At 43.8% G+C, this 15,258-nt stretch overlaps 1 protein-coding gene across 1 annotated transcript in view; it reads right to left on the bottom strand.

Moving 5' to 3' along the window:
- The window catches only part of LOC126457252 (ubiquitin conjugation factor E4 B), a 284,736-nt gene that overhangs the window by 256,374 nt on the left and 13,104 nt on the right, over window positions 1-15,258 (bottom strand). The window lies entirely within an intron of this gene.

Genomic DNA, 15,258 nt, shown 5'->3' with positions numbered 1-15,258 from the left:
TAAATAGCCTTTCGCTCCCTGTATTTTACCCCTGCCACCTTTAGAATTTGAAAGAGAGTATTCCAGTCAACATTGTCAAAAGCTTTCTCTAAGTCCACAAATGCTAGAAACGTAGGTTTGCCTTTTCTTAATCTTTCTTCTAAGATAAGTCGTAAGGTCAGTATTGCCTCACGTGTTCCAGTGTTTCTACGGAATCCAAACTGATCTTCCCCGAGGTTGGCTTCTACTAGTTTTTCCATTCGTCTGTAAAGAATTCGTGTCAGTATTTTGCAGCTGTGACTTATTAAGCTGATAGTTCGGTAATTTTCACATCTGTCAACACCTGCTTTCTTTGGGATTGGAATTATTATATTCTTCTTGAAGTCTGAGGGTATTTCGCCTGTATCATACATCTTGCTCACCAGATGGTAGAGTTTTGTCAGGACTGGCTCTCCCACGGCCGTCAGTAGTTCCAATGGAATATTGTCTACTCCGGGGGCCTTGTTTCGACTCAGGTCTTTCAGTTCTCTGTCAAACTCTTCCCGCAGTATCATATCTCCCATTTCATCTTCATCTACATCCTCTTCCATTTCCATAATATTGTCCTCAAGTACATCGCCCTTGTATAGACCCTCTATATACTCCTTCCACCTTTCTGCTTTCCCTTCTTTGCTTAGAACTGGGTTTCCATCTGAGCTCTTGATATTCATACAAGTCGTTCTCTTATCTCCAAAGGTCTCTTTAATTTTCCTGTAGGCGGTATCTATCTTACCCCTAGTGAGATAGGCCTCTACATCCTTACATTTGTCCTCTAGCCATCCTTGCTTAGCCATTTTGCACTTCCTGTCGATCTCATTTTTGAGACGTTTGTATTCCTTTTTGCCTGTTTCACTTACTGCATTTTTATATTTTCTCCTTTCATCAATTAAATTCAATATTTCTTCTGTTTCCCAAGGATTTCTACTAGCCCTCGTCTTTTTACCTACTTGATCCTCTGCTGCCTTCACTACTTCATCCCTCAAAGCTACCCATTCTTCTTCTACTGTATTTATTTCCCCCATTCCTGTCAATTGCTCCCTTATGCTCTCCCTGAATCTCTGTACAACCTCTGGTTCTTTTAGTTTATCCAGGTCCCATCTCCTTAAATTCCCACCTTTTTGCAGTTTCTTCAGTTTTAATCTACAGGTCATAACCAATAGATTGTGGTCAGAGTCCACATCTGCCCCTGGAAATGTCTTACAATTTAAAACCTGGTCCTAAATCTCTGTCTTACCATTATATAATCTATCTGATACCTTTGAGTATCTCCAGGGTTCTTCCATGTATACAACCTTCTTTCATGATTCTTAAACCAAGTGTTAGTTATGATTATGTTGTGCTCTGTGCAAAATTCGACCAGGCGGCTTCCTCTTTCATTTCTGTCCCCCAATCCATATTCACCTACTATGTTTCCTTCTCTCCCTTTTCCTACACTCGAATTCCAGTCACCCATGACTATTAAATTTTCGTCTCCCTTCACAATCTGAATAATTTCTTTTATTTCATCATACATTTCTTCAATTTCTTCATCATCTGCAGAGCTAGTTGGCATATAAACTTGTACTACTGTAGTAGGCGTGGGCTTCGTATCTATCTTGGCCACAATAATGCGTTCACTATGCTGTTTGTAGTAGCTTACCCGCATTCCTATTTTCCTATTCATTATTAAACCTACTCCTGCATTACCCCTATTTGATTTTGTGTTTATAACCCTGTAGTCACCTGACCAGAAGTCTTGTTCCTCCTGCCACCGAACTTCACTAATTCCCACTATATCTAACTTCAACCTATCCATTTCCCTTTTTAAATTTTCTAGCCTACCTGCCCGATTAAGGGATCTGACATTCCACGCTCCGATCCGCAGAACGCCAGTTTTCTTTCTCCTGATAACGACATCCTCTTGAGTAGTCCCCGCCCGGAGATCCGAATGGGGGACTATTTTACCTCCGGAATATTTTACCCAAGAGGACGCCATCATCATGTAATCATACAGTAAAGCTGCATGCCCTCGGGAAAAATGCCCTAATATGTAAGATCAATTGCTTGGGTGTGACAGACAACAGGTGCATGAAGCCGAAAGATTTGCTCTTCAAGCTGCCAAAGAAGCAAGAAGTGCTAAAAGGAATGGCAAGAGGAACCTTAAAGATGAAGAAATGCTGCAGGATGAAGACTATACTTTAGGAATGTTCTGAGGCACAGTTTGATTGGACTCATACCTTCATTCACAATTTACCACAAGTTGTATTTTTCAGAATTCAGGTACAAATATTTCCTAAAGTTTACAAAGCATTACTCTAGTGTTTTACCTGTAACTTGCAATAGTCCATATTTATGTATTAGACCTAAGCTTCATTGCAGAATCAACTAAATTATAGAAAAAAATAACATTTTTATTAGGAAAAAATTATAAAAATTAAAATGTAAGATGTAATATTTTTTTATCCTTGTAATATACATAATAGGTGGAATTAGTACCTCAGCCCTCATGTCATGCATATGTGGTAAAAATTAGGTCTCCTTCAAATGTGTAACATTCGATTAAATGGTACCCAATTAGAGGAAGCATTTGGAAAAAAAAAAAAAAAATGTATCAATTTCTTTGTAATTTTTTAATAACCCTAAGCACATTCAAAAATATTCAAAATACTTTTAATTTGTTTAGAAAGTGTATTGCATTACCTGATATCAACAAAAAATCTGTAAAACACATACATTATAAACAGTGCCTAAAAGAAATGGGTGTTGATTTTTACACAATATTGAGCCGGAAAAGTACCCTGTATACTTAAAGTGGTGCAAAGATTGTCAACTTGCTTGAAATGTTCAGAAACATAAAATTGTACAGTTCACTAAATGAAAAAAAAAGTAATGTCCCACGACTACATTATCAGAGCCAACTGGAATTAATCAACTCATATAAATAAATATATGGGTGTAACAATCTTCAGAAGTATGAAATGGAACAATATCCTAAGCTCAGTCACAGGTAAAGCAGGAGGCAGACTTCAGTTCATTGGTAGAACAGCAAGAAAATGCAATTAGGCTACAAAGGAAACTGCTTACAAAACAATGGTGCGACCCAACCTAAAACAAAAGTTTGTGGGACCTATACCAAATGGACTAACATGAAATATTGAACCTATACAACAAAGGGCAGCATGAATGATAAAAGTTTGTTTGACCCATGGGAGAACATCACAGTGGCAGTTGCTTGAATATCAATGCAACAACCCCGTGAAAGCCTACTTCCCAAGCTTCAGTAACCAGCTACAACTGAGTAACCTACCAACATACTACAACCTCCTTCATGTCGCTTTTGTAGGGATTGCAAAGATAACATTAGAGCACTTATGACACACACAGAGGCATTTAAACAACCATTCCTCCTACACTCCATATGTAAATGGAACAGGTAGAAGTGCTGATAAATGGTACAATGGGAATATAACAGGACAGCCCTGATATTTTACAGTAAGCCTTGATTCCTTGCTGATGAAGGATGTTGTGCAGCTGAAGGAGGACCACTGATCGTTACAATGATTTCTTTATTAAGGCTTGATTACAATCATCAGAGGGCACTGTGGAGAACATGACTGTGTTCTTCCCAGAGGTGATGGGCTCAGCTGCTGACTGCACACTTCACTGCTGTGCTGTTGCTGCTGCATCACAAGGTTCCAATGTTTCCTGGCCATTGTGAGTGTGGGTGGAAGCGGCGGCTACAGGAACTTTGGACTGTGTCACTCTTCTGAGCTGAGGGCTTAGTGATCTTCTGTTGGCACCCTGGCAAGGGCAGAGAGGGCTGGAACCTTCCATCGTTCTCCTGGGATGGCAGCGAAGTGTGGACCTGCTCCTAGCTTCCAGAGGTTTAGGTGGCAGACAGAAGTTCATGACCTGGATGAGGCCGCACAGACTTTATGTCACAATAGTGGACTCTTGTTTCATACTGACTGCCTGATTTGTGAGTCCTTAAATCCAGCTTCTCCATGTTGATTTCTGCTGTCCACATCAGTTAGTGTTTTGCACCAAACTATTTGCAATGTGTCAGTGACTGCCAGCTCTCACAACTGGGTTGCAATACTCTTGCAGGCTGCTGCATGCGTCAGTGACAAGTGCCGTCTGTTGTGACAAAAGCATTGCAAAGTCACTGACCATGCAGTCCGTCCCCTCGCTGGCTGCAACCGATTTGGCAGTGCCCTGGTTTCCTCACAATGCTCTTCTTCTGTTTCCAAGTCTCATTTTATAGCTTTATCCCTTTACACCCCTCACTGTCATGAAAAAAATTCGCCCTTGAATTTTACTGGAATCAAAAGACTAGTTTATTTACATTTTGTATTTGTTCCTCCACTCATGGTATCACATTGTACATTATTTGTCCAACTTCAATAGCACTTATCTCTACACAGAAGTCTTTGTTCATGGTGCACATTGCCCCTAGTCATAGTGCTAATTGGTACTGCTGTGACTTAATTGAACCAGTAGGCTGAAGGTTGGTAGTGATGGGATTTGGCCTACTTTCCACTGTAGCTGATAGTATGCGACTCTCATTAGTGCAAAAATTTTAAAGGCAGCTGAGGCTAAAGATCATATAACTACTAGCCACTGGTGCTGTTCACTGTGATACTTTTTTACATGCTCAAACAGGTGTCCATTGACGTGTGGTCATGCTGTGTAGCCAACATTCGATCTAGGGAAGTGAGCAGGGTCAGGTCTAATGTGTCATTTTGGAAGACTAGGTTTCCGGTAGTAAAATCTCAAGGGGGTACATGGATCAACGCGTGGATTATATTCAGGGCAGTGGTTCCTGTCATGGTGGCAGGTAATCAGAAGACTGGTCCCGATATAACACATTGGCTCCATTGATTAACATCCCCCGACCATGTAGTTCTACAAGCAGTGTGCCACTCTGTCGACCTTGCTGGTACCAAGTAAGGATAAAGACTGTTTGAAATGCTACAGAATACATCCAGTGTAAACCCATTCTTTGAAAAAACTCTCTTTTTTTCTGACCAGACTTGTTTCAGATATTCCATCGCAAGTTCCTAGGGCTGGAGCTGTCTGATTTCACAATTTATCATACATAAGTAAACTGAGTTTGCAAAATCTTTCCCTGTGAAGCTAATGATCTGTAACTAACATGTACAGAAATACACACTCATCTTCAGTGACAATCTACCTGCTGTTCAAGCCTGATGAGAATGGACAACTACTTTCTCATCAATTAAACACGTACTCTTTTTAAAAAATAATTAATTTATTGTAATACTTATATTGGCATTTTTCCTGTCAATCCAAGCACTGAAGTTGTGAGTACAGTTTCACCCAAAATTCCTTCAACATAGAACTTGCACCAAATCTTTCCGTATGTGCACTTGTGAGACTCCTTAAAAAATATATATATATACACTCCTGGAAATGGAAAAAAGAACACATTGACACCGGTGTGTCAGACCCACCATACTTGCTCCAGACACTGCGAGAGGGCTGTACAAGCAATGATCACACGCACGGCACAGCGGACACACCAGGAACCGCGGTGTTGGCCGTCGAATGGCGCTAGCTGCGCAGCATTTGTGCACCGCCGCCGTCAGTGTCAGCCAGTTTGCCGTGGCATACGGAGCTCCATCGCAGTCTTTAACACTGGTAGCATGCCGCGACAGCGTGGACGTGAACCGTATGTGCAGTTGACGGACTTTGAGCGAGGGCGTATAGTGGGCATGCGGGAGGCCGGGTGGACGTACCGCCGAATTGCTCAACACGTGGGGCGTGAGGTCTCCACAGTACATCGATGTTGTCGCCAGTGGTCGGCGGAAGGTGCACGTGCCCGTCGACCTGGGACCGGACCGCAGCGACGCACGGATGCACGCCAAGACCGTAGGATCCTACGCAGTGCCGTAGGGGACCGCACCGCCACTTCCCAGCAAATTAGGGACACTGTTGCTCCTGGGGTATCGGCGAGGACCATTCGCAACCGTCTCCATGAAGCTGGGCTACGGTCCCGCACACCGTTAGGCCGTCTTCCGCTCACGCCCCAACATCGTGCAGCCCGCCTCCAGTGGTGTCGCGACAGGCGTGAATCGAGGGACGAATGGAGACGTGTCGTCTTCAGCGATGAGAGTCGCTTCTGCCTTGGTGCCAATGATGGTCGTATGCGTGTTTGGCGCCGTGCAGGTGAGCGCCACAATCAGGACTGCATACGACCGAGGCACACAGGGCCAACACCCGGCATCATGGTGTGGGGAGCGATCTCCTACACTGGCCGTACACCACTGGTGATCGTCGAGGGGACACTGAATAGTGCACGGTACATCCAAACCGTCATCGAACCCATCGTTCTACCATTCCTAGACCGGCAAGGGAACTTGCTGTTCCAACAGGACAATGCACGTCCGCATGTATCCCGTGCCACCCAACGTGCTCTAGAAGGTGTAAGTCAACTACCCTGGCCAGCAAGATCTCCGGATCTGTCCCCCATTGAGCATGTTTGGGACTGGATGAAGCGTCGTCTCACGCGGTCTGCACGTCCAGCACGAACGCTGGTCCAACTGAGGCGCCAGGTGGAAATGGCATGGCAAGCCGTTCCACAGGACTACATCCAGCATCTCTACGATCGTCTCCATGGGAGAATAGCAGCCTGCATTGCTGCGAAAGGTGGATATACACTGTACTAGTGCCGACATTGTGCATGCTCTGTTGCCTGTGTCTATGTGCCTGTGGTTCTGTCAGTGTGATCATGTGATGTATCTGACCCCAGGAATGTGTCAATAAAGTTTCCCCTTCCTGGGACAATGAATTCACGGTGTTCTTATTTCAATTTCCAGGAGTGTATATATATATATATAACATCCTCTACACTTCCATCTTTCCTAAAATATAAATATAACCACAAAATATACATACATGAAGAGAATAAGTAGTAAGAAAACAAATAAAATACAAAAGTCCATGGTTATCTTGCCATTGTCTTGATACTTTATTATTCCCACCCATGGCCCAAGTGGGTAGTGAAGTGTCAAGATAACTAAAGAATTGTCTCGCTTCTCCTAACTAGTCTTCGCTTTTTTCCCTTTTCCACAGATTCACCCCTCCCCTCCCTGGAAGACGCTGCCAATGTTATGGGCAACATCCCTATGGTTCCCTTAAAAGGACAAATCCAACTGGTATGGACTATCATGGGGCTCATTTGGAGTTGTAGCTTAATGTTAACACGCATCATTTCTGTAGCCTGAAAGGGGCCCTGATAACATGTCACAAACTTCATAATTTTTCCTTTTGGTACACATACGGGATTGTCGTCATAACCCACTGACCTAATTAATGCTTAGATAACACTGGTTTCTTATTAAGTATCCTGTTCTGTCGTTCCAAAGCTTTGGTGCTCATCTTCTTCACCTGTCGCCAAATACTTTTTAACCATTTAGAGAAATTTTTCACAGCTGAAATATCACTTCTTGGGGGAGGCTTACAAAAAGGAGAAGGCACCTTCTGTCCAGAAACAACCTCCTATGGAAACAAATCTGTGCTCTTACGATTTTTTTGAATTGTGTGCAGCCATAATGTATGCAAATAGACTGCCCCCATTATTACGCTGTTAGTTAACATAGTAGCCTAACATCAACCATTTGCCTGTGGGTGTAACACACTAGTCAGAAGTTTCTTAATGTGCGACACTGCTTCATTAAATTGGACACAAAGTTAGTTCCTTGGTCAGTTATTATTGTCTCAGGCATTCTGAACTTAAGTATTCACTGGTTTAGCATTGAAAGTGCTACTGTTTTGGCCTCCTGCTTTTGTATCGCTATCGCAGAAAAAAAAAAAAAATGTGATTATTGTCAAAACATACTTGTTTCCTGTTGGTGTTGGTTGGTTGGTTGGTTTGGGGGATTAAAGGGACCAGACTGCTATGGTCATCGGTCCCTTTTTCCAAAGACAAAGAACACCCACGGAGAATAAAAACGAGGACCAGAAGAGATCACAGACGATACAGAACAAGAGAAACTGAGACAAAGACAAGACAAAACGAACTAAAACCACACAGAGTGTGACGGTGGTTGGCCGACCATAGAAATAAAAAAGGAAAAGCCAACCACTTAGAAACACATTAAAAAAATCAGTCGAAAATCATAGGCCAAAGGCCAGAATCAACACAAAACAATAAAATAAAACAGAAACACTCAGATTAAATGATAAAATCCCCCTGCCCGAATAAAACGTAAAACTAAGTCAGCCATAGTGGAGTCGTCTGTTAAAAGGGCAGGGAGTGTATCAGGCAGCGCAAATGTCTGCCTGACCACAGCTAAAAGGGGGCAGGCCAGCAAAATGTGGGCCACTGTCAAAGCTGCCCCACAGCGACATAGAGGAGGGTCCTCCCGGCGCAGTAAATAACTGTGTGTTAGCCGGGAGTGGCCAATGCGGAGCCGACAAAGGACGACGGAGTCCTTGCGGTTGGCTCGCATGGATGACCGCCACACAGTCGTCGTCTCCTTAATGGCACGGAGTTTATTGGGTGTAATCCGATCGCGCCATTCAGCGTCCCAAAGCGCAAAAACTTTTCGGCGGAGGACTGCCCGCAAATCAGTCTCTGGGAGGCCAACATCCAGAGAAGGTTTACACGTGGCCTCTTTCGCCAGGCGGTCAACATGTTCATTGCCCGGGATACCGACATGACCGGGGGTCCACACAAAGACCACAGAGCAGCAGCAACGCGCAAGAGTATGCAGGGACTCATGGATAGCCATCACCAGACGAGAACGAGGAAAACACTGGTCGAGAGCTCGTAAACCGCTCAGGAAATCGCTACAGATCACGAAGGACTCACCTGAGCAGGAGCGGATATACTCTAGGGCTCGAAAGATGGCGACTAGCTCAGCAGTGTAAACGCTGCAGCCAGCCACCAAGGACCGTTGTTCGGAATGGTCCCCGAGAGTTAGCGCATACCCGACACGACCAGCAACCATCGAACCGTCGGTGTAAACAATTCCAGAGCCCTGATACGTGGCAAGGATGGAATAAAAGCGGCGGCGGAAGGCCTCTGGAGGGACCGAGTCCTTCGAGCCCTGTGCCAAGTCGAGCCGAAGGCAAGGGCGAGGAACACACCACGGGGGTGTACGCAGAGGCGCCTGGAAAGGAGGCGGAACAGGGAAAAACCCAAGCCCGCAGAGAAGCTCCTTGACGCGTACGGCGATCGGACAACCCGACCGGGGCCGACGGTCCGGCAGATGGACGACCGACTGCGGGAACAGGACACGGTAATTTGGATGCCCGGGCAAACTAAAAACATGGGCAGCATAAGCAGCCAGTAATTGTTGGCGTCGTACCCGCAGTGGAGGTACACCTGCCTCCACTAGTACGCTGTCCACAGGGCTGGTGCGGAAAGCACCAGTGGCAAGGCGTATGCCGCTGTGGAGAATTGGGTCCAGCACCCGTAACGCAGATGGGGATGCTGAGCCATAAGCCAGGCTCCCATAATCCATTCGGGACTGGATTAACGCCTGGTAGAGCCGCAACAGGGTAGAGCGGTCGGCGCCCCAGCGGGTGTGGCTCAAGCATCTCAGAGCGTTTAGATGCCGCCAACACGTCTGTTTCAGCTGCCGGATATGAGGCAGCCAAGTCAACCGGGCATCGAAAACCACCCCCAAAAACCTGTGGGTCTCCACCACAGCAAGGAGTTCGTCGGCAAGATAAAGCCGCGGCTCAGGATGGACTGTTCGGCGCCGGCAGAAATGCATAACGCGGGTCTTGGCTGCCGAAAACTGAAACCCATGCGCTACAGCCCAAGACTGCACCTTACGGATAGCACCCTGTAGCTGACGTTCAACAGCTGCAATGCCAATAGAGCTGTAGTAAAGGCAGAAGTCGTCAGCATACAGGGAAGCGGAGACAGAATTTCCCACGGCCGCAGCAAGCCCGTTAATGGCTATTAAAAACAGACAGACACTTAAAACAGAGCCCTGTGGCACACCGTTCTACTGGACGTGGGAGGAACTATACGAGGCCGCGACTTGCAAGCGGAAGGTACGACACGACAGAAAATTGCGGATAAAAATCGGCAGAGGACCCCGAAGACCCCATCCATGAAGCGTAGAAAGAATGTGATGACGCCATGTCGTATCGTACGCCTTCCGCATGTCGAAAAAGACAGCGACCAGGTGCTGACGGCGGGCAAAAGCAGTACGGATGGCCGACTCCAGGCTCACCAGATTGTCGGTGGCGGAGCGGCCTTTACGGAACCCACCCTGAGACGGAGCCAGAAGGCCCCGAGACTCCAGTACCCAATGCAAGCGCCGGCCCACCATCCGTTCAAGCAACTTACAAAGAACGTTGGTGAGGCTAATGGGACGGTAGCTGTCCACCTCCAGAGGGGTCTGTCCAGGTTTCAAAACGGGGATGACAATGTCTTCCCGCCATTGCGACGGAAACTCCCCCTCGACCCAAAGACGGTTGTAAAGATCGAGAAGGCGCCGCTGGCAGTCCACTGAAAGGTGTTTCAGCATCTGACAGTGGATGCCATCTGGCCCAGGAACGGTATCAGGGCAAGCAGCTAGGGCACTGCGAAATTCCCACTCACTGAATGGAGCATTGTAAGATTCCGGGTGGTTGGTGCGAAACGAAAGGCTCCGACGCTCCAGCCGCTCTTTAATGGAGCGGAAGGCCTGGGGGTAATTCGCAGAAGCGGAACGCATAGCAAAATGCTCTGCTAAGCGATTTGCAATGACGTCGGAGTCAGTACAAACGGCTCCATTCAGTGAGAGCGCAGGGACGCTGGCAGGGGTCCGATAGCCGTAGACGCGTCGAATCTTGGCCCAGATCTGCGAGGGAGTGACATGGAGGCCAATGGTGGACACATACCGCTCCCAGCACTCCTTCTTGCCTTGGCGGATAAGGAGGCGGGCCCGCGCACGCAGCCATTTGAAGGCGATAAGGTGGGCTAAGGAGGGATGTCCTGTTGGTGTTTGTGCAAAAGGTCCAAGAACATCTACCCCAAAGCACGTGAAATGGCTTATCTGCTTCCAGTAACATATGTAACATAATCTTTTGGTGACTGGGCTCCCCCCATTGCACACATGGTATGCAGTTCTTTGCTTAACAATTGACGTCATTTCTGTGCGTTAACCAACAGAAATTTTTTGCTACTCCTCATTCCGTTGCCCTGCAGCCAGTGTGTCCTACTAAATGTATGCGTCATTAATTTCTGCGTAATGACTGAAGTTAATATTTTGTATATTGTCGGTAGGCATGTAATGGGGCGATATTTTGCTGGGTTTGCTGTGCCTGTTTGATCTTTAGGTTTCAGATAAGCTATTCCTTGTGTAAGTATATCGGGGCAGTGTATGGGTCTGCAATGTAACTGTTAAATAATATAGTTAGATGTGAATGTGTTGAGGTGAACTTCTTTAGCCAGAAATTTGCATTTTATCTTTTACAGGGGCTTTCCAATTGTGCGTAGAATTAATTGCTCGGGTGACTTCATGTTGCAAAATTATCACTTCAGGCATTTGTGGTATCATCTTGTATGTGTCTGTTTCTGCTTGTATCCACCGTGCATGTCCGTTATGTTGTACTGGGTTTGACCATATGTTGCTCCAGAAGTGTTCCATGTCTGTTATGTTTGATGGATTGTCTATTTTAATGTGTGTGTTATCTATTGTCTGGTAAAATTTCTTTTGGTTTGTGTTGAATGTTTGGTTTTGTTTCCTTCTATTTTCACTTTTTTTGTATCTTCTGAGACGTTTGGCCAATGCTTGTAGTTTCTGTTTCTTTTCATCTAATTGCTCTATCGCTTCTTGTTGTGAGATTTTACCTAACCTTTTTCGTTTTTTGTCTGATATTTCATTTCTTATAAATTGTGTTAGCTGTCCGATGTCTTTTCTCAGTTTTTCTATTCTGATCTGTAGCCTGTGTTGCCATGCTGGTTTTGTGGGTTTCTTCTGTGTGTTGGTTCTGATCTCTGCCTAGTGTGTATATTTAGTGTAGTGAGTGCTCCTATATAAACCAGTAGTTGTAACGCTTCCATAGTTGTATTTTCATTTATTTTGTTGTGTATGATTGTGTTGATAGTTGTTATTGTTGTTTCAACTTGTGGGTTATTTGGTGGTCTATGCAAGAATGGTCTAATGTCTGTATTTGTGTCTTTGTATTCTATATATGTCAGCTGAAATTTTTCTTCTATATGTAACATGTGTGTCACTTCGTGTTCTATTTGTGCTTGTTCTGGTGACTGTCTTAAGATTAATGTTTAATTGATGTGTGTTGTTCTTTGTTTGTTTGCTCTGGGATGTTTGAGTCCATTACTGTATTTTCTTCTTCTTCTGATTGCACACTATTTTGTTCCAGTATTTGTTGTACTTGTTGTTTGATGTTTTCTAATTCTGACTGTGGTATCCTGTTATTTTTTATTATTACACGGATCTGATCAGCTAGTCGTTGTTCTGTTAAAAATTTTAATTCTGGGTATCTGGTAATAAATGTTGTGTGTACTTGTGATCTGTATCCAGTTGTAATTATTATTATTATTATTATTATTATTATTATTATTATTGTTTCCTTCTTCAGATGTCCAACTTCTTTTGACATTTATCTAAGTACCTTTGTTACTTTATTGTCCCCTGTACGTCAACTAGATGTTGTACACCTAGCAGTTTTTAAATAAATTCTCTTAATCAACATTTTTATGAGTTAACTGTCTATTAAAAGTTGAAAGTGGTTTAAGATTATCACACCTTGTATCATATCTTTTTATTTGGTGAAATTTAGTCAATAATGTTTTTTAATTTCTTTCAGTCCTTTCAAAGTCATTTTCCCCCTGCAGGAAAATATATTTTCTACTTTTCAGTAAATTCTACTAACATGTGACTATAATTTCTGGTTTCACACAAAAGTTTACCATTGAAGAACTGTTCTTTAGTTTTTGTGCTTCATTTGTGTTAAAACCTACAGCAATATCTCATAGTGGGATTCTTCATTTGTAAAACTATCCATCGATGTCTCCTACCTCTACTTTAGAGTGTAAACATGCTGGGGTGTAAATTTTAATGATTTCCACAGAATAATTTTTATTTATTTTTAAAACAAATCTTTTCATTCTATCAAATATTCCCTCTGTTAATATATTTTCTTTTCTTCAATAAAGCCTGCAATATCCTTCTTATTAACCTAACTTTCAACTTTTCTAACTTACTTGAGGAACTCAATGTTCTATAATCTACTGGTTCAAAATCAGAAGTAGTGGACGCAACTGGATTCCTAAGATCGATGTTATTGATAGAGCCAAACTTTGTGTAGTACAGTGCTGATGCAGAAGTAGATGGATATGATATGACACACAGCATAGCCATTGACTGTGTTCCAACTGTCAATTACTCCTAATTCTTCAGCTCGGGCTGAAATTCTGATGTCCCAGGATGTCACAAGTTGCATAAGGCCTCCAAAAAACCTACCCACAACATGCTAGCCTGCCAGAGCCAAAAAGTTTGGCTACAAAAATGATTATTGGCAGACAACATAGCTATGTTCACACCAGTTTCAAGCTAGATCTGAGAGCCTAGGATCAACATAATCAGCTCACATGCTGGTTATACAGGGTGTTACAAAAAGGTACGGCCAAACTTCCAGGAAACATCCCTCACACACAAAGAAAGAAAATATGTTATGTGGACATGTGTCCGGAAACGCTTACTTTCCATGTTAGAGCTCATTTTATTACTTCTCTTCAAATCACATTAATCATGGAATGGAAACACACAGCAACAGAACGTACCAGCGTGACTTCAAGCACTTGGTTACAGGAAATGTTCAAAATGTCCTCCGTTAGCGAGGATACATGCATCCACCCTCCGTCGCATGGAATACCTGATGCGCTGATGCAGCCCTGGAGAATGCCGTATTGTATCACAGCCGTCCACAATAAGAGCACGAAGAGTCTCTACATTTGGTACCGGGGTTGCGTAGACAAGAGCTTTCAAATGCCCCCATAAATGAAAGTCAAGAAGGTTGAGGTCAGGAGAGCGTGGAGGCCATGGAATTGGTCCGCCTCTACCAATCCATCGGTCACCGAATCTGTTGTTGCGAAGTGTGCGAACACTTCGACTGAAATGTGCAGGAGCTCCATCGTGCATGAACCACATGTTGTGTCGTACTTGTAAAGGCACATGTTCTAGCAGCACAGGTAGAGTATCCCATATGAAATCATGATAACGTGCTCCATTGAGCGTAGGTGGAAGTAACTAAAATGAGCTCTAACGTGGAAATTAAGCGTTTCCGGACACATGTCCACTTAACATCTTTTCTTTATTTGTGTGTGAGGAATGTTTCCTGAAAGTTTGGCCGTACCTTTTTGTAACACCCTGTATGTGGACAGAGTCCAAAAGTCTGAAATCTATGTTATCATTTACAACCAGTGAGTATTTGTACGACACATTATGAATCCGAGCCTAGCACAGAGGTTTGTAGGCTGCAATGCGGGTTGGTGAGGGGCTCATGATTATTTGCTCACCATAAACTGATTTACTGAGAGCTAAGTTCTTAGGATAAAATAAAAAAAAATAAAGTTGACAAATGTAACTCCATAACTAAAAAAAAAACTATTCAGAAATGTATCTAAGGAGTAGGAGTTTGTTTTCATAATTTTCATTATCTGCCAGAGTACTTACCACTCGAGGGAGGTGGTGAAATATTTATATGGCTGCATACTTTGCTCCTTTCTGTAGAAGACTAAGATTAAGTTGTGGATAGTGAAGATTATCTTTTTTCCTGGTGGTTGCCTCACGGATATTAACAGCCACATGGTGCAAACACCTGGACTTGGCACTGGTATCTCCCTGGTTGGTTCCCTTATGCCTCACTAGGATATAATAAAAGGGCTCCCCCAACCGGTCCGTAGTAGTCACCCTTTGCACTGTCTTATTCTCTACTAATATTTTCATTCCACCTGAAATACCAAGCAACTATTTGGTGGGCACTGAAATAAACTGTTCTTCCTGGAAACTATGTCTGTCAGTATTGGGAGTACAGGACAGCTCTCATACATACTTCCTAGCATCATTACTTACAGAGATAATTGAGATCATATTCTCTCTTAAAGAGTTATCCATATTTTTGCAAAAGATTCGTTTTCATCAGTGAGACCAAGCAGCCTTCAAGAAACATTGGTGGCCATAAGTATACTGCAATACCCAGATATTATTTTACAGACAGAAGTAGTTTCAGTCCTTGAGTAATTCATGACAGATGATGTATTTCCCATAC

The sequence above is a fragment of the Schistocerca serialis genome, chromosome 2 (genome assembly GCF_023864345.2).
Source record: "Schistocerca serialis cubense isolate TAMUIC-IGC-003099 chromosome 2, iqSchSeri2.2, whole genome shotgun sequence".
Classification (NCBI taxonomy): Eukaryota; Metazoa; Arthropoda; class Insecta; order Orthoptera; family Acrididae; genus Schistocerca; species Schistocerca serialis.
Note: the sequence above shows the minus strand (reverse complement) of the source record. Positions and strands in the feature narration are given on the sequence as shown.